The sequence below is a fragment of the Neofelis nebulosa genome, chromosome 2 (genome assembly GCF_028018385.1).
Source record: "Neofelis nebulosa isolate mNeoNeb1 chromosome 2, mNeoNeb1.pri, whole genome shotgun sequence".
In the NCBI taxonomy this organism is placed as follows: Eukaryota; Metazoa; Chordata; class Mammalia; order Carnivora; family Felidae; genus Neofelis; species Neofelis nebulosa.
The window spans coordinates 57,199,285-57,220,968 of NC_080783.1; the positions used below are offsets into that span (position 1 = coordinate 57,199,285).

General features: G+C 39.9%; 1 long non-coding RNA gene across 2 annotated transcripts in view; it reads right to left on the bottom strand.

The window, feature by feature from the left end:
- The window catches only part of LOC131502407 (uncharacterized), a 94,966-nt gene that overhangs the window by 1,220 nt on the left and 72,062 nt on the right, over positions 1-21,684 (bottom strand). The window contains exons 3-4 of one of the 2 annotated variants that reach the window (XR_009257046.1): positions 10,603-10,974; positions 9,716-9,935 (exon numbers count right to left, since the gene is read on the bottom strand). This is a non-coding gene — a long non-coding RNA (uncharacterized LOC131502407). The remainder of the gene's footprint in view (positions 1-9,715; positions 9,936-10,602; positions 10,975-21,684) is intronic. The other variant, XR_009257045.1, reaches the window with a different exon arrangement.

The following is a 21,684-nucleotide window of genomic DNA, read 5'->3' on the forward strand; positions in this document are numbered from 1 at the left end:
CCCTGGACCCTAAAGCTGGAGAAGGTTATTTCTGTGGACACCAATCATTAGATATTTGAATAGTATCTGTTATGCTCATGCCTTAAATAGATAGGAATGGATGATATGATACCAAGGAGGAAACATTCAAATGATTATGCTTGTTAATCTAGTTTTTTTCTTAAAAAAAGGTTTTTTAAATTTATTAAATATAAAAACTACTATTAGGGAGGATAAATTGATCCTCACGTGGTGATGACTGACAACTAGGATTTTGTAGAAGTGTGGAAAAGTTGAGAGTAATGAATCTTCGAAAACAACTTTTATAATCAAAATAAAAATATCTCTGTATGTGTGTTTGTTCCTTTTTCCTTCTAAAGAAAAAATTTTCCTCATACATTAAAAAAACAAGAATCTTCCCATATGTTTTACATTAATGAAACAATTTCCTCTCTGAAAAAAAAAAGATTGTTAAATAAAGTGGATTTAACTTTGACTCATCATTAGCTCTGTCTCCTCCCCTGTTCTGGCATTCTTGACTTTTAGTACTATACATCCTTCCAGGAGAGTCTAGTAGTAAAATCATGGAGGGAGTTTAGCTTTTATTGATTCTGAAAGAACAATATAACAAGATACTGACAATAATAAACAGATACAAAGTTGTTTCAGCCTGGAAACAATTGCAGCCATATAACCCTTGGTGGCCTCTTTTATATGAACTGTTATTTTTCTCTCCACAATGACTAACACGGGAACTATCATCCATCCAATCCAGCAGGTTCTATTTGCTCAGGAAATGGTTAAACTACTACAGGTCAGCCCTGCAGCCTCATGGAAATGCTTTGATTTGTCTCCCACACAAAACCAATTTGAGTCATTTATTTTACTAACAACTCCCCACAGAATCAAGACACTGCACAAAGTCCCCTTTTAAGAAATATTTACCCTCACAAAATGTGACTTTGCCAAGAAAGTTTCCTCTGGAAAAGGCACAGATTTCATGCACTTTCATGAAGTGGCTATAGAGCTTATACTTAACATTAAGGATTTGCACAATTCCTTAATTTGGCAATTTTCTCACAGGAGGCTCACAATTCCAATCTAGTTTGATTTGATGCTGTTTCTGACATGTAAAATAAAGATTTGACTCAGAAATTATCCAGGGTAAACAATTCAAATGTAATATTACTCCAAGTGCTCCTAGCCTCAGAACAGGAGGATGTGGGTCCCTGACCCTTGTCTTGTGGTTATCCAGTCAGTCAGCAAATAAATATCCAGTGTCCTCTGGATGCATAATATTATAATAGGTGGTTGTATGAGCTATTCTAGTTCAAACACTGCAAATATTTCTATATCCTATCTTCCAAAACAGACTCTCCGAGGGAAAGAAATCAAACAGTTAAAAATATACGTCTCAAGTAACAACTCCTTTTCCAAAATGGGTGATTCATAATTGAGTCAGCTTCTCCCTGATGGAAGGTCACCGTAGGAGCAGCCAAGAGGGAGGGTGACTTTCTCCTGTGACGCCTCAGGGTCATCCTGCAGCTAACAAGCCACAGGCTTCATACATACACCTGAGTGAGCAAGATTTGGGGTGATGGCTGAAGAAAAGAAGAAGAAACGGAAAAGAGAAAGAGGAATAAGAAATTCCTTTGAGAGAAAATAAAAATCTCTTTTGTATTCCAATTTCAAAGTGAACTAAGTTTCACACATGACGCTCTCAAACTGTAAGGCTTAAGAACACCAGCCTGCATCAAGTCGTTAACCTTTTAGGACCTACTCAAAGCAATGTAGTGTGACTTTATTAATGAATGCTTTAATGTGGTCTATAAAAGCTAACAAACACAGACACTTGCTATGATTCATCAAATTTAATACTCCATCAAACCTTTCAGTTTAAAAACCAATGCTTTTTTTTTTTTAAATACCCAATCCTCAAAATGGGAGTCCTGTGTTCCAATTAAATTTAATGCATCAAAAAATAAAAACCATAAGAACTTAATACTGGTCAAAATTTTTGAATAAACAATAAAAGAAATAAATGCTGTGCAACATTAATTAATAAGTCCAGATTATATTTTATTGAAACCATAGACAACCAAGAGAAGTAGCTCTTGAGAACAGATTTGCTGTTTAAGGGACACATTGTCTGCTGTGTTGTCTCTTGCTAGGAGGCAAAAGACCCCATTGTAAAACAGCTGGGCTTCTTGCTTCAGGCAAATGCAAATTCTACAGTCGAAAAACTTAAATAGAAACTTGTAGAATTTTTGCACTATTGTACTCAATGACTTTTATATTTTGGAAACCCATACTTATGTGCCTGACTTTGTAAAATCCCTTCTTTGTAATTTCAATATACACATATTCTCATTGATGTTTTATAAACCGTGCTACAAAAGAACAGCTCACCTTGCCTGTATTCAGTGTCCATCTGCAAGAGTTCTTGGATGAAGTTTTCAAAATGTCAGTTTGCTTTAAAGACACCTTCTTATGGTTTTGTTTTTGAATGTTTGTGCGCTGTGGCATTTATCAGAAGATAAATGGAGAGGAGAACTTTGGTGGTCTCACTTGATTTTGTGTTCAAAATCTAGGTTATGGCCAATGCCTGATGTGTACCAAAATTTAGTACAGTTCCAGGAAAACACTGTCCCAGGTCCTGAGAACCCTTTGTGGACAAAGAAAGGGGCCTATAAACTGTGTCATCAGGACCATCTGCCATGTCATCAAAAAAAAAAAAAAATCCAAGTGGATTATTATCTTTATCTCTTTAGATCATCCTGTAGATGTCTTAAGTGCTTTGCAAACTTTATTCCTCTTTATCTGGTTGTCAGATAGGTTATCTCTCATTTTACTAATGAAGTATCAGACATGGTGAAGTTAACTGATGAGCTAAGACTCCAACAAAACTAAATCAAGAGGCTACTGACATCAGGATCTTTCCATCATTCAGAATGCCACTTCTTACCTCCTGGGACAGAGAATGCCAAGTTATGTGAATTCTACCCAGTTCAGTTAATTTCTCTTAAACACACTGCACACAGTGCAAAGTTCTTAAGCACACTCCAGAAAAGAAAAAAAAAAATGTGAATGCTCTTTAGATTTTTTTTAATGCAAGCATAGAATCTACAAGATAGTTTAAATGATATGGGAAGTGAAAAACTACTATGTTGCTGCTACAAAATGTGAATAATTCACTCACATTATCTGAGATTTGTGTGGCAGACTGACTCATGAATCATAGAGTAACCATTAAAAAATGACAAAAAGTAGGTCAATTTTTAAATTTCAGCTATATGTCAATCTATCTTAGAAATAAGTGAGAAGGCTACATTTTTAGTGAGAATTAGACTCATATACAGGGAAAAAATTTGGTATGATTCAAAACCACAGAAATTATATTTAGCCAGGACTTTTAAAGATGTACTTCCAACCATTCACCTTAGGGATGAGTAGGCTAAATTCTGACAGGTTAGACAACTTAACTTCTTTAATCCTAATTAGGGTCACAGTTGACATGGTCAAGTTCATCTGTATCATTTCAACTATAAATTGGGCCTCAGTAAGGAGAAAAGTTTCTACTAGCTATATTCTGAGTTCCCGTCTAACTATAATGTCCAACTAGTCATTACCTCTTATCAGAGAATATCCAGGTCCCCTGTTTCCCATTTGATGCTCTATTCATCCTTATTTCATTTTTTGAACATTGGGAGACACATGAAGAATGATGTGTAAGGTACATCACAAGCCACATTATTGTGAATTCTTGGGTTTATTGGTGGGGATTGTGGGTAGAAGGGTCAAGGTCATCGTAGAAATATAGATCGTGGCTTTGATATCTTTCCAGGAAACAAGAGGGCCAAGGACTGGTCTAAAGGAGCAGCCACTGGATGGTGCTGTAGAGCGTGGTGACAGTCAGGTGAGAGAGAGCCTGGCTGACTGCGTGGTGGCCCTGGCTGGGAGGCAAGTGCCCACACTCAGTCTCCCACTTGTCCTGGGTGACCCTTACCATTCCAGCTCCAGCCATACCTGTAGATCTTAGTCGCCACAGATGCAGCCAGGATGTGACTTTTTTTTGGCTGCAGATAGAAAACTAGGCAGCCACTCTTGGCCAGGAACATGGTGGTGGAGACGGATAAGAGTCGTAGAAGACTCTGCTTCAGGGGTTGACTGAGCATGTTCTCAAGGCAGTCGGTGCCTCACAGAAAGTGCTGTAACATGGTGCATTAGGAATTAGCAACCCAAAGAACTAGAGTTCCTTTAATTTCACCCTCATTTAATACAGCACTGTGCTGAGTCCTGCAGACTCTACAATGAGCAAAAACCCAACAAGGTCACTATAGTCTGGTCACATGTCTTTACTGGTCAAAGCTGCCTCATATAATAAACTCATTCAGAGTGGATTTCAGCACAGCATCAGACTCTTTTAGGAGTGTTTTGTCATGAGCTCATCTCTGCTCAACTCCCCAGAACTGTCTATCCCCTTTGACCTCTGTGTCCAGCAATAGTGAAATAGTAACTGTTCTCCAAAACCTCCACAATCCCCCTCATCTGTACATCTTTGCACTTACTTTTCTTTCTCACTAAAATTATCTTCCCACTAACTCTTTCATTATTAATTCCTTTGACTCTCTTCTTAGATAGCCAGGAATCTTTGTCTTTTCCTCCAACACCATCTCATACTGACCTGGGCCCCCATCGTGTCTTGCCATGGCACCAGGTACCTCTCCTATCAGAGCTTTAAATTGCCTTTTGCTTGGCTGTCACTTCCACTGGGTTCTAATGGATAGACATTACCCATAAGGATAATGTCCCTGCATAGTTCCTATTATTTTATATACCAGCACCAGCATGGGTTCTGGCCACAAGGTCCAAAGGTAAACTGCATTTCAATTTAATTGGTTTCCTTTGTAATTCTATTTTTTGGAATGATCTTAAAAACATTACTTTAAGAAGGCATCTTTAGGTTTCATCTGGCTGTTGAAGGAGTCTGTGGCATAAGAAATTTTTAAATTTTTTTAATGTTTATTTATTTTTGAGAGAGAGACAGAGTGTGAGTGGGGAAGGGGCAGAGAGAGAGAGAGGGAGACACAGAATCCAAAGCAGGCTCCAGGCTCTGAGCTGTCAGCACAGAGCCTGACGCAGGACTCAAACTCACAAACTGTGAGATTATGACCTGAGCCGAAGTCAGTCGCTGAACCAACTGAGCCACCCAGGCGCCCTTGTAGCATAAGAAATTTTAAGAACTTCTGCTGAATGCTCAATAAGTGTACGATGAATGATTAGTTGGACAGTTAAATGGATGAAAGAAAATAAATTAAATGAAAGAAAATTCCCTAGGATCCAGCAAAGAAAGAAGGCTTCAGGTCTGGGAGTTGTGAGAACTTGCTGCCCATGAACATATTTTTATTCCACAAGATGGACCTTTTCTTCATGAAATTTTAGAAAAGGTTCAAAGTTTATTGAATACCCAATACATTTGTGGCCTGTGGAAAACTCTCCATTGCCTACACTACCACTAATCCCCTCCCCTTTCTTCCATGCTAGCAAAGCTTATCTACTATAATAGTGCTAAACCAGCCCAATATTCCTTTGTGGTTAGTCCTGACCATGGCCCAGTTCTAGACAATACGATGTAAGGTGAAGTCTCTAGGAGTTTCTGGAAAATAAGTCCTTCTTTGGCAGTGATCTTGGAGAGAAGCTTTCTTACCACCCTACCTTTGAGCATAGCTTTGTGAAGGTGTACAGTCTAGAAGTATGGTGGCCATTGTATGTCAAAGAGGCAATAAATTTGAGGATGAGACAAAAACATGCTAAGGATGGCAGATTGAAGCGGAGGAGGAACCTGGGTCCTCACTAAAAGGATTATCATTAAATCATTCATGGCAGCACCCTATCCCAAACATTTTTATTTATAAGATTGTTAAATATCATTATTATTGAGCCCATTTTTTGCTGGGTCTCCTATGACTCAATGTCTTCCCATCTCATACAGCAACACAACCTACTGACAAATGTGGCTGCCATAAGGATTAGGGCTGCAGACCTTAACTAGCTAAGCACATCATTCTTTGCTTTCAGTCATCAGTTAGTATTTCCGCCTGCAAAGATCAGATTCATCCAATAATTATTTTAGCCCTAATATACACCAGAAAGAAAAGAGGAGCATTGGTTCTCTAGTAGGGAAATGACTTCATGATCCTATAATCACCATCACCAGCAGACCTTGCTGAAACATCTCTATATACCTAACTCTCCTGTGTCCTGACCTAACATGCCAGGCCTGGACTGAAAACAGCATACAGAAGAGGCTAAGTTCTGCTCTGAAATTAGAAACTGCTTTGATTCACACTAGCTCCAGGCATCACTTTCCCCAGTTCCAGCCCATCTCCTCCTGTACCTCCTGACATCGCTCACTTTCTAATTCTCTCTGGGGATTGACACACCTTTCCAATGGACTGTAAGCTCTTTTGAAGTCAGGGACAGTATCCAGGGGTTATTGTATCCTCCTTCAGTATCCAAGCAGGGAGTCAATAAATGTTTATTTTATGATACTTTATAAAAGGTTTAGGCCTACAGGCATACTTCGTGTATATTGGGGGTTCAGTTCCAGACCACCACAATAAAGTGACTATTGCAATAAACTGAATCAAAAGAATATTTTTGGTTTCCCAGTGCAAATAAAAGTTATGTTTACACTATACTGTAGTCTATCAAGTGAGGAATAGCATTATAACTAAAAAAAAAAAAGGCATGTACATACCTTAATTTAAGAATATTACTAAAAAGTGCTAACTATCATCTGAGTTTTCAGCAAGCTGTAATCTTTTTGCTGGTGGAGGGTCTTGCCTGAATGGTGACAGCTGCTCACTGGTCAGGGTGGTGGTTGCTAAAGGTGGGGATGGCTATGGCAATTTCTTAAAATAGGAAACTTTATTAGTTTGCTACGTCGATTGACTCTTCATTTCACTTGAATACTTAGAAGCCATTGTAGGATTACTAATTGGCATAATTTCAATATTGTTGTGTTTCAAAGAATAGGAAAACCCAAGGGGAAGGAGACAGGGCAATGGCTGGTCAGCAGAGCAGTCAGAACACACACAGCATGTATCTACTAAATATACTGTCTCATCCTGATCACAGATCACCACAACAAACATAATAATAGCGAAAGATTTTGAAATATTGCAAGAATTACCAAAATGTGACACAGAAACATGAAGTGAGAAAATGCTGTTGGAAAAATGGCGCCAATAGACTTGCTTGACACAAGGTTCCCACAAACCTTCAATTCATAAAAATAAGAAAAATAAAACAGTATCTGGGAAGCACAATAAAGTGAAGCACAATAATATGAGGTATGCCTATATTCATGAGAGTTGAGAGTATATAACATGATCCCTGCAGAGAAAGCACATGTATAAAGAGATACTTATGATGCCAAGCAGTGTGCACTCTAACAGCTGCATGAAGGAGAAAGTCAAGGTCCCTTGGGTCTGAGATGGGAGAGGAAGCCTCTATAGAAGAGCTGCACCTCAAACTAGTCCTGAAAGTGGATAAGACTTAGACAAGAAGAGGAATGAAAGGACCCACCAGGCGGGTCACACAGGGTGAGCAATGACAGAGGCAGAAGGACTCGCAGGAGAGTGAAAGATGGATGTAAAGAAAGTAGGAATAAAATGGGAGAGGCAGTTTGATATTAGACGGTGGAGAGCCTTTATTGTAAGCTCAGACGTTTAGGCTTCATATTATAATAGGGAGCCATTGAAAGTTGTGGGAGAGAGCTACAATTATGTGCCTTGCAGATGCCATTTACCATACATCTTGCTGTGAAATCTGAGTCATTCATTGGTGACAATGCCAGAGACTCTACTGTCAGTCAGGAGATTATTAGATAGTGGAATTATCTGGTGAACAGGTTGTATAGGACAGACTCAAAAGCCTTCCTATTTATGAACTGTTGCTTCCTGCTAACAATCATACTTGATTTGAAGGAAGGTCCTTCCATCACATTCCCAGAGACATGTTACAATTATCATCTTTTATTCTTCATTTTTGACCTCAAGGGCAGAGGCCTATAATAATCCTACACCTCACTTTATAGCACATCGCCACATTATTCCCACAAGGCCCATCTCTCATTTCATTATTTTCTCCTCCTCACCCCAGAACCCTCATCACCATTTCTCTCATCCCCACAGAGGCATTCTGATGTTGTTAATATGTGCATGTATCTTTGTAGATCTAGTGTTGTTTTGTACTTAACAAATTTGAATTTGTTTTTTAAAATTTGGACAAATGGCATTACACTTTACATCTCATTTTCTCTTACTTGTTCACTCAAAATTTTTGCTTTTAAAATGTATCCATGTGGCATTATCAAAATATTGCATGTCTAAAAAAATATTGCATATCTAAACATTGAAAATACTGCCTCTGTTCACTGCATACTTTTCCATAGAATGCAACCGCCCCACTTACTTATTTATTGTCTTATGAAGGGCATACATGTTAGTTCCAACTCCAAATTACCACAAACAGTGCTAAAAAGACATCTTTGTGTGTTATCCCTTTGTGAAAATGTCTCTGGGATGTGTCCAGAAGTGGGCTTGGAGAAGCAGGATGACTATATAATTTATTGTCTTTCCTAAGAGGAACATTTTGGGAAGTAAAGGGGGCACTAGTAGTATATTAAGCCCAAACCTCAGGTCTTCCCTGCCTTCCTGCTAAGTGGGACCTCTTGTTATCTTTGCCTTAATTCCATTAAGATTGTCAGATTGCTTTCTAAAATGATCATACTCCTTTACTCTTCTCCCAACAATCAAAGAGTTCCCATAACCCCATAACTTGTAAACACCTGGCATTATGCAACTTTCCAGTTGTGACATTCTAATGTGTCTGAAATGGTCTGTGTTGTTCCATGACCAGAGAACCTGAGTACCCCTTCTGGTACCAGTTCACCACTTGAGCTTCTTCTCCTGTGAACTACCCCATCATATCCCTTACGTATTTTTCTTTGAGGTTTCCTGTCTTTTTTTCTTGTCAATGTGCAAGAGGTCTTTGTATATTCTATGTAATAATCCAATGTCATTTTTTTAAGAGATAGTTTCAAGCATTGCAAATTCTTCTCCCAGTCTGTCAGCTGTCCATTAACATTGTTTATGAAGCTTATGGTTTACAGTTGCCAAGGTCACCATTTTCTCTTAAAAAATAAAAAGACACTATTATCTTCTTCTCCAGGTTCTGGCTGACTCTCTAGCTCTTTGCATATTCTCTATAAAACAACAGCAAGATCGATAGGAAACACGAAACATGGCCTAGGATATAAGACATTTGGGCCTGCAGAATGGGGTAATAAAGCTGAAAAGGACCTTGGACATCACCTAGTTCAAACCCCTCACAACATTCCAACTCACAAAAGAACAAGTGCCTTGACTGAGGGCTAAAAGCACAGGTCTCCTGCCTGATTCCAGGCTGGCTCTTCTTTGCACATCAGACACACTGTGAAAGTGTCTGTTATTCCAGCCGTTCCTTATCGACATTCCTTATGTCAGGACTGACTCACCCTTCCATTTCCCATCCTGTAGAGTGAGTCCTGTTTTTGTTTCACGGTGGACTTCTTACCCAAGGCTTGGGGCACTAAAAGGCTAAAATGATTTCACTTTAGGATCTCATTATTATCAGCACATGTTTATTTCCTGCATTTTCAACATTTTCAAAGTAAAGCAAAAGACCTCACCTTGCTGTGGGCAGCATGTCTGAAAAGAGCTCACCAAACCTCCTGAGTCCAATGCCAACAAAACTCGGCTCCATGGCTTCCCCTGTTTCATATTCACACGATGCAAAACACATGGGCCAAATTTATGTCACTGCAATTTGCCTGGCAGCCTGCATTTAAATCACCAAGGTTTGCAGCTCCACGTTTTAGGGTGTCGTTTGCAGTCCTGTAGCCAAGAGCTCTGAAGGAACAAGCACACATGAAGGCTTGTTAGCCAGCCGGATGTGATGGGGCTCTCCTGGCAGACTAATTAGTATGCTGCAGCATATCTGCATATCTCTCAAATAGACATTGTTTGTGTCTTTCCTCAGTGACAGGGGAGACTGTTCAGTAGGACACCTTACCTTTTAATATGCAGGGTTTGTTAGAAGAACAGCTCAATTCATATTTCCCTGGTTTGATGGTAAGTGAACAGCAGTGGCAATATTAATCTGTAGTAACCTGTCAGTGAACTCTACAGCTAATATGATGTAGTTATGATTTTACCATCAATCAGGACTGAACAGGCTCTGGGCAATCCTTACAGCACAGCCTCAAAAAATCTAATTGTGCAAAAGCTTCATTGGTTTCCAACATTTCTTTTTTATCTGTCACAGGCTTTAGGCCTAGTACACAACCTTTTATTATTGGCCTTATTGCATTAGCTTGTTGGACAAAGGAGAAAAGGCTAAAGCAGAGGGTTCCCCTGCATTCCATCATTTGTTTGCATGCAGGATTTTATTTGACAGTCTCATATTGTTTTAGATGTAGATAAAAATTATTAGGACATATGGCATCATGTGAACTTTTGAACTGCCAATTGCCAATGTGTTCTAAAGGACTAGAGGCATTTAACAATTCTGACCTACCTACAGAGGCGGAGATGCCACATGGACGAGCCAATGAGGTCTCCCAGGGAATTGCATTTAGAGTCAACATAACCTTGCATGTCTTCCTTGACCAGTTTTTATGCGGGGGAAGAGTAAAATCACTCAGAGGTGGAACATTCGAAACTGAGATGATCTTTAGCCAAAATTAAGGCTGACTCTTTGTGATATGATGATAAGCAGTTCACTTTCTCCGAGAACCTGCACACACAGTATGAAGTAGCATGGAGCCACATGGCCTCCGTTCATATGCAGAACATTTCTCCCGGTGTCTGGGACGCAGTCAGATTCTATTCCAATGAAAGCATGTGCATAAAACACAAATCCACATCAAAGTAGCTCCAGCTCTTGAGTCTACAGGGTTGGAAGGGACTGTAAGACTTAAAACATATAAAAACATTTACGAAGATGAACTATTAACTTTATCCATTTAGGCATTTTAATCTTTTGCATCTTAAATGCGACTGAGCCTTTTGGAACTGGGAAATTGCTAATCAGCATGTTGGGTAAATGTTTCTATTTTAAAATGTGCACACTTAGAAATAACAGCTGGCCATAAAGTACATATTTATGTTTGTGATTTAATGTATCACAAACTTTATATTTTATTTCATTTAGCTTCACAAAGAGACCACACTATTTTTTGCAAGCATTATATAATTTCCACAACAGCTTTACGAGTCAAGACACACATATGACAATAAATCAGATATGTATACAATGCCTAAATTTTTCAAATTTGAAATGACTTTTAATAAAAAAAATAAGGATTATATCCATTTCTTACACTGTTCTGACTTATTTAAAGATTCAGTTGAAAATTCCTATTCATTAATCAAGAAAAATCTGCATAGAATTATAGTGATTGTCTTTTGAAACACTGCACCCTTGCTTCAAAGGAAACATATTGAGTAAAGGCACATCAACAGCACAGCTGAGTGTTAACTCTTCACAAACCAGCGTGCACATTGTCCGCAACCTAATAAAAACATCTACACAAAATGAGGAAATGGCTGTGACATCCTGCAATAAGCATGCAGGAACGCGCCTTGGAACCACCGAGGCGGCTGCTGGAGCAGAGAGACAAAAACAGGATGTGAAAATTATTGCAGGAGTGGTGGTGATTTTGAGAGTTCTCTGGCTACCTCTCCATCATTGGTGAGATTTGCTTGTTTTAAAACAAACAATTTTTTTCTCTAGAAGACTCTTCTCAAATACCTAAATCTAAATGATCTTTTAGACCACCTGAAAACATTTCAGCTTTGACAGACCTCTTGGAAACTTACAGCTCCTCATGTAACCATTCCTTACGATGTGGTCTGCATACCCGGTAGCAGGAGTTTTTGTCAATGCAGGAAAATGTTTGCATCTGTCAGAACAAGTTTATTTCCATAGTATCATAGGTATAAAGTGGGGAAGAGTACTAGATCCTATTGCGTTGTTATTAACAAGCAAAACATGACAAAGAACATTCTCATGAGCAGGTTCAAAGTCTGAAAACCAGAAAAGATCCCCAAACTGAGTAATTACCCCCTAATAAGAAATCAATGTCTAACCCAGACATTGCTGAACACTCAGACAACTTTTTAAATTAAAAAGCACGTACAGAGGCATAGCTACTACATACACGCAATATTCATGACAAATACCAGTGACAGTGGAAAATCCTCTGCAAAAGCAAAAAGCGCTAAGCAAATGAAAAGTACCATTTCACCAACATTCTCCTTGGGTGAGCTGGAAAAAGGATCACTGGATTCATCTCATTAATGTCTCAATAAGTGTATATTGAGAAAATATGTCTTTCAAAAGAATTCACTGAAAACAAGGGCAAAAGGTTTATTGACGAGAATGGGAGGTAAAGACATGCGTCAGAAGGATGGTGAACTTCCTTAAAAAAGACCATCTGGGGCGCCTGGGTGGTTCAGTCAGTTAAGCATAAGACTTCAGTTCAGGAGTTCAGGTCATGATCTCATGGTTTGTGAGTTTGAGCCCCACGTCGGGCTCTGTGCAGACAACTCAGAGCCAGGAGTCTGCTTTGGATTCTGGTCTCCCTCTCTCTTTGCCCCTCCCCTGCCTTCACATACTCTATCTCTCTCTCAAAAATAAATAAACATTTTTTAAAAAATTAAAAAGACTATCTGGCCATAGTGACAGGTAAAGTTACAGAGTTCTGGGGGAAGAAGAGGGAAAAGCTGATGAATTTTAATTCACCACATATTAATTAACTAAAATTGGAACATAGATAATAAACATTACTATGCAAATTGTTTATATTTATATTTTCAAACATTCATCTCTACACATATATATTACATATAAATGTAAAATATACCTTCTCATGCTGTTATAGTTTTTTAAATAAAATGTCTATTAATGTACATCTTAGGTACATATAATTTTGGCCAGGTCTGTCCTCATTGAGAATATTTCCTAGACCCCAGATAATTTAATAAAGTTTCATATAACTTATGCTTTTTTCAAAAAAACTGTAGTCTTGTTTGGAGGGTAGAAAGAACAATAATTATTCTGGAAATCTACTGAGCATGGAAAGAACTGAAAAATATAAAAGTCATAATGGCAAAATGTGTGAAGTTCAGCAACCAACGAGAGGGAAACACAATTATAAGCTTAGTTGGTCAGAATACAAAAAAGCTAATACAAAAATACAATACTAAGATTAATTTCAAAATTATTAGAAAAACATCAAGTAGTACATTGAGGTAGGATTAGTCAGCTCCTCTTGTATTTTGCAGCAGAAAAAAGAGGAAATGAAATTCAAATCCAATCACATTTACTTGCATTCTTTTTTGGTTAACATTATGTTTAGATTAAGGCTGTAGGTCAAATGAAATATATGCTGTGGGTCAAATGAAGTATTTGGTTAAACCATATGAAACTGCCATTTTGTAGGTCAAAATTGGTTGACCTTTAGCAATTCCATGTGGTTCATGTATCTTAATACATGTTGTAATGTAGATAATTACAGATAGTTTTTGAAGTCAAATGGGCATCTTTGGATGTCATCTCAGTTCTACCACTTGATTATCTATGAACCCTTAGGCAAGTTACATGCTTTTACCTCTCCTGTAGTATCCTCACCTAGGTAAAGGGCACTGTGGTGTCTACTCTTAGAGTGTTGTGTAGATTAGATGAGTAATCCACATACAGTTCTTCATATAGGGCTTTGTCCCCACCTAATGAAAGTAGTTCCCCAAAGGTCTGTATCAAAGTCAATAATTTATAAATGAGAAAGGAGGGACCCTAAGGTTTTACTGAATCTTCTGAGATGCTCCACGATTTCAAGTGTTCTGGGCTTCTGGGCACCTTCCAGAGAAGCCACACCTAACACAAGCCAGCTGTCCATATAGGTGAGGGCATCCCACCGAAACATCTGCTTTGAATCAATGTCAGCTTCATCTTTGAAAGATATCCTGAATCTTGTTTCCACACCTCACTCTGCCAGGGACAGTAGAATTTAAAATCACCAGGAAAACACGGAGAATAATTCTTTGAAATTCAATAGCTATGAAATTGGAAAGTGGAGTGGGTGGGGAGCTTATGTCAAGCCCCTCACATTTCATAAGCAATTTAATAACTCCTCAATGCCTGATGGTATTAATCCCACTGGCCTTACATATTTGGGTTAATTTCCTTTGGGGTAAGCTTTTTCACACCCCATCCAACCAGAGAAGCAAGTGCTTATCAAACTCTGGAGGATGCTGGTGGGTGGTTTCTTCTCAGTGGAGTCCTCTTCTCCAACACCCAGTGTGCTCTTCCTACATAAGCCTTCAGAGTGAATTCCATTGCCTATCAGCTTTCTGGAGGAAGGACACAGAGCCCTGAAAGTACATCTAACAATTAACAATAAGCTTGTGGCTCTGACGAATGATTTCCATGTAATATTTCACTTCATTCTCACAGATCTACGGGAGTTATCACTTCCATTTAGAAATGAGGAAACAACTTCAGCCTTACCAAAGTCACACTACTAAGTACCAGAGAATTCCAGAGTTGGACTTCTCTGTTATTATACCCTGATTCTTCTGAAAATCAAGAACAGCCTAAGAATAGGCATGCTATAGAGGGTTTTTCTTCCTTATGAGTAGAATTTCTATATCAAATAATCAGCTAAAGACGACTACTTTTCCTCATCACATCCTCCAGCTCATTCCCATTATCCCTCAAAATGGGCCAACATCACCCTGCCTTCCATTAGTGACTAAAGGGTGGTCCTCTCCCATATGATTCCCAGTGTTTTACCTTTAAAGGGAACCCCTTCAATGAACTGATGCATTGTTTTCAGTCTTAGCTTGTCACTGGGTGTCTTTCAACTCCAGCACCAGTTCTCCATATCACAGGTTTTTCTGGTGTTAAAAATATCAGATTTTTCCCATTGCATCTTTAGAATCTGTGCAAGCCCAGGATCCCTGGCACAAATCAATATTTGTGAGCCAATAGAATGAGCCAATAGAATTAGCAGAGTAATTTACTGTGCCTCGGCTACAGCTGGTAGGGACCACAGAGGGAAGCAAGCAGATGTTTGTTTGATAATGGCAGTTTCCTCCAGTGGTCAGAGCCCAATACCCATACTCTGTTAACAGTCTGTCCGGCTTAACAAAAAGGGGTAAGGGAGATCTTGAGAACTTGAGCTTCCTCAGTTTGTAATGCCAATTGAGTTCTCCTTCTACTATTTCATTGCATTGTTCTGTATTTTTCATGGTTATAATATGGAATAATATCACATGAAGGTTTAGATTTGTGGTGGTGAAAAAAGAAAAGGGTTTGGATACAGACAGGTTAGAAACTGTTATTGGGATCACAATTTCCTATAATTGTAAGAATTTCCTATAGTTAAAGTGTTCAGGAAATCTTGGCCAATGATACCCCACTACAAGCTTGATAGAAAATAAAATGGCAGCAAAAAGCACATGGAAGAACATGTGGGTTTTCCTCTGTTTCTTTGCAATGTAGTAGTTTACAGAAGTTTTGTTTTCTTTTTTCAAAAAACAATGAATAAACTTGTAACAATAAAACATAGAGTCAAGGAAAACCCTGTTTCCTTTGGATTAATTTCTGTCTTTACATTCATGCCCAACCTCCTGGGAGGGAGATCAAAACTTCAAGGGTAGCAATGCCCTCTTTTGAGAGGCCACTGAGGAGACGACCATACATACACTATGAACCTACAGTAAGTCTTGGTTTCTGCTTTTGTTTTTGTTTTTCTTTTGGATCTTATCTATACCTTGAAATGTTTAATCTATCAAAAGTATTCAGCCAAGATATATTTTCTGAAGCTTACTATGGCAAAATTCTGTGTCAAGGTCACAGAAGAGATAATGTCATAAATGAGAGCAGAATAAAGTTACAAATATTAACAATATAGGAAGATTGACACAAACTTTAGGGGATGAAGCCAAAAGAGGGTGTTTAAAAGAGGAAATGATGAGACAACATTATTTTTAAAAGGCCACTTCTGCTTGAAATCTTAGTGGAACTCACCCCGCCAGAGATATGGGGAGGGAAAGGTGAAGGAAATAGCAGGCGCAGAAGCACAGACTTGGTGAAGAATGAAATTCTTGCAGTGAGAGAACAGAAAAAAAGTCGCTTGGGCTGGACAAGCCCAAAGATAAGCCTGGAAGAGAAAAGAGCCTAAAGCTTGGAACACTTCGAATGCCAAGCTCTACCATATAGATATTATGTGGTAGACTACACCCTGAGGGGTGTCCCACCATTGAGGGGATCTGAGCACAGTCTGTCCAGTCCGTTCTGTAATTCAAGAAGGTCATTGATCATCAATGCGTAGGTTGAATTTGTGGGTACAGTTTAACAGGAAGTTAGGGGATAATGGAGGCATGAATGAAGATGGTAACATGAAATGAAATGGAAGTTAAACTAAGGATTTGGTGTTAAGGGGCTAGAAAATGCAGAACTTCCCAGATAATTGGGTGATGTGGTTGGATGGTGGTAGTTAAGGAGGAAGGAAGGGCCAGGGGCAACTGAGGTTTCAAACCTTGGGAGCTGGGTGCCATTAAAAAAATCCAGACCACAGAGAAAAGGAACTGATGGGAAACTCTGTGGAGTATCTCAGCACATCAAATGCTTTTCATGCAGCATTTTATCCCGTAGTCACAATTTTTATTAGAAACTATATTATTTCCACTTTATTCCTGAGGAAACTAGGACTCCAGTAATAACCAATTTGCCCAAAGTCACATAGACAGCATGTGAAAGAGTGAGGGTTTGAAGTCAATTCTGTCTGGCTCCAAAGTTTATACTCTATTCCAGAGATTTTCCATCTGTGCTCTAAAGAATTCTAGAAATCCTCGGAGGCTCCTTGGGATCTCCTGAAGGAGCACGAAGGAGGTTACACCTCTGGGGTCCCTTCTTGGCTTTAACCTAGCTTAAGATTTCCTTTAGCAAAAGGGTTTTCCTACTAGCAAAACCAGCATGTCCTATTTCATCTCAAAAGAGGAGAAGGGCTTGTTTTTGGACACACTGGATTTAAGAAGCGAACGGGACAGGTGAAGTTGTCCAAATGTTAAATATGAAGAACTGCTTAGAAATGAAGATACAGATTAAGGAGAGTGTGTATGGAGCGAATCAGTGCAATGGGTTCCCTCGTTCCATGCTGGTATTAGCAATACCAGCTTTCTAGTATAAGTAATCACATTCTTACATTTCTAATATTAGTAATCACATCCAACTGTCATGTGCTAAAGTGGCTAGAGGTTCCTAGTTTCTCTGTGATGCTGGATGCTGCTCTCTTGAGGTATGCTCTACATACCTCTTCTCCCACCAGTTGGGTATCCAATTTATCAAGAGCACTTGGATTTATTCCCAAACCATTTTTTGCCAGTTGCATCTGTTTTTTTTATCGTTCATAATTTTATTAAACAATATGTAAACCAAGGCAATATGAATGCAAAAGGAAATGAAGTTTTTTCTTAAAAAACTGGTTGAATTATTTGGATAGAATAGACAAGTTTCTTTGCCTTCAAATGAAATGGAAATGAGATTATTGTTCAATATTGCAGAAAACCATAAAAATCTAGACAGATCCTGGACTCAGATGGATTTTCCAATGTCTTTAAATTCTTACAGCACCAAGACTGGAAGTTGTAGATGATGTATTATTATTATTATTATTATTATTATTATTATTACTATAGCTTATACTATAAGAATGTTGAGTTGGCCTTCAAGCATCAGACCTTGGCCCTACATTAAAAGAGTGAGGAAATTAAGGTATATTTGTAATTTTAAGTGAAAATAAAATGTTACATGTGTTTGTATGTATCACTTTTATGATGCCTATTTAAAAGACTTGTTTATTAACCTACAACTACTAGTTCTGAGCAAGTAGAATAAGAATGTGTCTACCATGTATTTCTAGCCCCTGAACAGAAAGGGGATTTTTACCACTTGAGCACAGGTCAATCACTTGACTCTTCTGATCCTTAGGTCAAACCAACTAGAAAATTTGGCAAGGAACAAAGAAATTGTTGCACTGGGCTGAAACGTCCTACAACCCACCAATATGAGAGAGGGCAGGAGTGAGAATTTAGATTTTAAATGACTTAATTATGATTTCCACTTGGAAAATTATGTGGAAAGACTTTCTTCTCATTTCAAATATATGTAAGCTCACTTATTACTAATAGGCACAATTCTGCCAGTCTCCATAGTGACATAAAATAGGATTCCAGGCTGGGCTAGCAGGGAATGGACTGCTGCGAAGACATTTTTAACTGTGTATGCAAGGTCAGATTTTACTTTGCTGCCCTGGAGAAATACGAGGAGCTGCAGCAAACAGAAGGAGAGGCCACGCCGCTCCCCAGCAGCTGCTGCATCGTGACCCGGAAGCCCTGAGCGCTCAGCACCAGCCACGAGGCCTGTGTCTCTAATTGGCACTGCAGCCAGTTAAGTCTCCTCCCTTTGTGTGCCCTAGGCTGCCAGAGCTAGAGAGAGAGAGACGAGAGAGAGGGAGAGAGAGAGCAAATCATATGTGTGTGTGGTGTGTGATCACCTGCTTCCCTTCTCTTGTTGCCATGGGTTACGGAGCCCAGAGCTGGAGAGTGGGGCCAAGCACTTGGGGTGGAAATAACTGCGTCAGCCTCCGAAAAAAAGAAACTAGAAATAGGGAGCAGGGAAACAATGAGCAAAAGAACAAAAATCAACATCCCAAGGCAGCCTGACTGTCAGCAAGGAAGCCAGGCACCCGAAACGAAAGCAGTCCTTCATAAATCTAGATCCCACCGGACACATTGGTCCAAACACTGAGGAAGAGAACAGAACAAATGCAAATGTCTACAGCAATACTATGCCTCCACCGCCTTGGGCCTTAGATACGGGTCTAGGACCCACCTTGGAGAGAAACAAAGTCTGTTAAGAGTTAAGGCAACAGCTGTCAGGGAGCCCATGCTCTGCACAGCATTATGGAGTACGAGGCACTGAGTGGAGAGACACACGAACAGGAAGGAGGCTGTGACCTTGGGGAGGCCACTATTTAATTAGGCATCTTAAGTCTGTACGTCAGGCTTCTTGTGAACCCTACACCCAAATACTCATTATTCTTCTTATGTGATGGCCCATCAAGGAAAAGAATGTGTTTTCCCCTCTTTCCTATGGCTTCTGAATATTTTATATGAAATGTCATAACTTTTATTAGAGGGGCTTTTCAACAAAGTCCAATCTCCTAATTTTACAGCTGAAAAAAACAGGTTCAGAGAGGTTAGGTGCCTTGATCAAGATAACTCAGCCTGTTTGGGGCTTTTTTTGTTTGTTTTGTTTGTTTGTTTGCTTGCTTGCTTGCTTTTTGCAGAGGGAGAAAATGGGGGGGGGGGGGAACTCTTAAATGATGCAGATAATGTTTACTTATACCGGTCTCAGACTGGATGGCCAGGAGGTAAGAATCCTACATCTCTTCAGACTGAACTATCAAGAAAAGAGATAACTAAGATCCCTGCTTTTCTGATAGGGCCACCCTTTGTCTTTGGATGTGAGGACAAGAGCTGCTTCCCACCAACATCGCTGGGTCCAAGCCTCAGGCATGGCAGGACATTTGCATGATCATTAGGACAGACATGGTAGTGAAGGTGTGATCTACAAGCCTTTCTAATTCAGACCATGACACTACTGTGAGCTTTCAAGAGCAATTTCTTCCCTCCTTGACCCTTGTCAGAGGGAAAAAGAGCCCTCAGGTTATTGCAGTGCCTATTGACTTTGGCCATCCTTTCCTTCCTCAAGTTTGTGGGAGCCTGTGTTCTTCCCTGGTTACCATCAGCTATCGGCCGGAAACTGATTCCATGAGAGGTTGTAGCTAATCTGTGTGCTGGAAGGGAACTAGTTTCTTGATGCCACATTGCTGACTAGCCATTTGCCAGTTCTCTTTCCAGCTCTATCTCTCACTTGCTAAATACAGGGAGGCGGCCACTCTCTTTTTGGCTTTCAGTGTGTCTTGAAATTTAAGCTCTCACGTTAAAACATGTGGAGACGTGTGTCACTTGTATGCTTCTGGCAGTCACTGTAAAAACGTACTATCTACCTGATGCCAGTGGAGTGGAGATAACTGTGGCTGCTTGACTCCATGACCCTCCCCGAGAAGGCTAACGTCAGAGAGGGATGAACATGACCCTTCACAGAGGTGTGGCAAGTTTGTCCAGCTCTTTTGTCTCCCCTGAGCTCTCTGTGGGGGCAGTGTGGGCAGGACACAAGGAGGAGGGCATAGCCCAGGTTTCTCAAAGGGCAAATAAACTATGTCACAGCATCTGTGAAAGTTTATCAGGAAGCACTAGAGAGCTCTGATGCTGGGAACACATAGGGAGCTGAAGGCTACGCCTTGGAATGCAGACTGTCCCAGGATAAACCACAGGAAACAGGTGTGCCCAGGTTCATATCCCATTTGAAGTACCACAGCTATTCCAAAGGAATAGAAGGGAGTTAAACTTCTCTCTGCTAAACAAATTAATCCAGATCCTAAATCCTGCTTATTGTTAATGGCCAGATATCCTTGAGATGGATTCCTCGGCAAGTCTTTTGATCTCACTGGCCCTCTGGGGGCTGCAGATTTCTCTCACTAATCGAAGTCCATAGATCTTTCTCCTTCAGGGGTTTATCTATACTCCATGAGTTTTTCAAAATCCTTATACCATGTCCTTCTTTATTTCCCTGTACTCTCTTTCTCTCTTCCTCTGTCCAAATCACTCTTTTATTTACTTTTCACTTTTGATTTCCACACAGAAATAACCTGTGTTCTGGGATTCAGCAACACACCAACAAAAAATGTTTACAGAGCCCCTACGGAGTGCCACCCCAGGGCCAGGGCTGGGGTACAGCTGCAAACAGCAGATGTGCTCTGTCCCCACCACACTTGTCGAAGGAGTCAGAGAAGTCAAAGGTGAGAAGTTTCTGTTGAGAAGAGGGAGAGCTGGGGATGGAGACAGGGAAAAGCAGGTACAAAGGTCCCAAGTCAAGAAAGAATGCAGCATGTCGAGAGAAACTGAGAGGAGCCCAGTAAAGCCAGAGCGTAGACAGCAGAGGAGGGATGGTGAGAGATGATGGGAGAGGAGCCTGGCAGAGACCAGGTCATGGAAACCTTAAGACCTTCTAAACCACATCAAAGAATTAGACTTTATCCTGTGGCAAATGGGAGGCATTGAATGTCATAAGTAGGGGGTGGTGTGATCAGATTTGAACTGTGGAAAGATGGGTACAAGACTGAAGGGCACATGGGAGTGTCAGTGGGGAGACCATTTAAGAGACAGTGAGTGGTGGTAATAATTACAATGTGAACAAGAGTAGTGGCAGTGAGGATGAAAAATCTGAACAGAGTAGAGACTTATTTAGAAGTGGAAATGCCATCTGATAGCTGTGTGGGCTGGTGTATGAGAAAAGCATGGGCTGCTCTGAGAGGAATCATTAATTATGGAACAGGAATACAACAGTGACCTCCGACGTCAATCATGGTGTCTGCCCAATCACAGCCCCTGCTGAAGGGACAGGTCTACAGGAGCCTGTGTTAAACAGGGTAACCCTACCCCACCTGGTCTCAGCTGATAAGACCAG